The sequence below is a fragment of the Nylanderia fulva genome, unplaced genomic scaffold (genome assembly GCF_048542155.1).
Source record: "Nylanderia fulva isolate GAGA-0341 unplaced genomic scaffold, ASM4854215v1 Scaffold76, whole genome shotgun sequence".
Lineage (NCBI taxonomy): Eukaryota > Metazoa > Arthropoda > Insecta > Hymenoptera > Formicidae > Nylanderia > Nylanderia fulva.
Genome location: NW_028190873.1, coordinates 517,964 through 520,038, shown reverse-complemented (window position 1 = coordinate 520,038; position 2,075 = coordinate 517,964).

Sequence of the window (2,075 nt, the reverse complement as noted above, 5' to 3'; positions counted from 1 at the left end):
GGGGAATTAAAGGGGGAGGGGGTAAAACTGAAGAAGGGAAAAACCCCGCGGGGGAGGGGGAAACCAAGTGAATTTTTAAAAATGGGGAGAAAGGGTAGAAGGGGGGGTTAGGGAAAAATTTAAAACCTTTTGGGGAGAGAAGGGATGGCCAAAAGGGGGGAAAAAGGATAAGTGCCACTTTTTGAAAAAGGGAACGGGGAATAAATTTTAAAATTTGAGGAGTAACATTGATCCAACGCTTAAAAGGGGATTTTGGGGGTTTTAAAATAAAAATTTAAAAAAAAAAAAAGGGGGGGAAGGGGAAAAATTTTTCCGGGGGATTTAACAGGTTTTAAAAGGGGAAAGGGGGTGTTTATAGTATCTATTTTTTAATTATCTGGTGAATAAGGGGTAAATAAAAGGGGGAAAAAAGGGAGTCCCCCGGCCCCCATTTTTTGGACCTGAAGGGGGGCTTTTTAATGGTTTTGGGAGGTGTTAATGGGGGGCCCCTAAAAGGGGGGGGGTGAGGGAGGGGTTTTAAGGGTAGGGTGGGGGAAAAAGGGGTTCCCCCCCCGGGGTGGGCCCCCCGGGGGGAGGGGGGGGGGTTTTTTTGGGCGGGAAAAGGGGGGGGGGCCCCGGGGTTCCCCCTGGTCCGCCCTTATTCATTTTTCGATAGCGGATATAGAGAAAATTTTCTTAGAAAAGGGGTTTTGGGGGGGGGGGGGTAAAAAGGGATGGGGAAAAGGTGCATTTTTTTCCCCTACGAAAATTCCCGGGCCCTTTGGGGGGGGGTTTGGGGGGGTAAAAACATATTTTTAAAAAAGGAGAGTTAAAATGGACAAAAAGGTTAGGGGAAAAGTGGAAAACCAAAAGGAAAAAAGGTTTAAAAAAGGGGGGGGGTTTAAAAATTTTTAGGGAGATAAAGGAAAAAAATTGGGGAAAAAAAAAATTTAAAATTTTTTAAAGGGGATAAGCTACAGAGGAAGGGGGGGGGAGGCCAGGTAAAACAAGTTTGGGGAAACCCCCAGCGGTGATAAAAGGGGTGGGGAATGGGAAAAAAATTTTTCAGGAAAACGGGAAAAAAATTTTGGCAAAGGAAAAAATTTGGGGGAAAGGTGTTGAATATGGGCGGAAAAAATGGGGATGGAAGGATGGAGAGGGGGTTGGGGGAATGAAAAAAAGGGGGGATTATTACGTTAGGGTAAACCTTTTGGGCCCCCCGGGGTTAGGGGGAAGAGGGGAGTGGGGAAAAGGGAAAAAAAAATTTTGGAAAAGGGCGGAAGGAAAGGGGGGGTAGGGTAGGGGGAGAAATTTGGAAGGGGGAAAGGGGGGAATTTTTCGGGGAAAAATTTTTTTTGGGCTTTAAAAAAGGGGAGAAAGGGGGGCCGGAAAGAACGTTTTGGGGGGGTTTTTTAAATTTTGGGAAAAAAGGAATGGGGGTTGGGGAAAAAGGTGGGGGTGGGTTATGGGGGTGGGGCCCCCCGGGAAAAAACAAAAAGGGGGAAAAATTTTGGGGATAAAGAGCCCAAATAAAAATAGAGGTTTTTGGGGAAATTTGGGGGGTTTTTTCCGGGAAAAACCTTAAAAAGGGGGTGGGGGGAAAAAAGAGGGGAAAGGGGTATTGGTTTTTAAATGAACAATGAGAAAAGGGGGGAAGATCCCGGGAAAAGGGAAAAAAAGATGTGGGGTTTTGTGGGAAATTTGAAGAAAAAATTTTTGGGTTTTAAAAAGGAAAATGTGGGGGAAAATTTTTTAAAGGGAAAAGGGGGGGAAAAATAAAAAAATTTTTTTGAAAAGGGGGGGAAAAAAGGGGAAGGTGGTTGGGTTTCCCCCCCCCCGGGGTTTTTCCCCCCCCCCCGGTGGGGTTTTCCCCCCCGGGGGTTTTTGGGGTTTGGGGGTTTTGGGGTTTGGGTTTTTGGAGAATATAGGGGGCCCCCGGAAAAACCAACGAGCGATGGTAGGGCCCGGGTCTTTCTCTCTCTAATTGTAGTGTGGTTAAGTGAAATTAAATTTTTGTTTTTGTCCGGGTGGTCCGTCATTAAGTAAAGATTGTAAAAGTTTTTTGGAAGGGTTTGGGGGCGCCCCCTTTAAAAGCC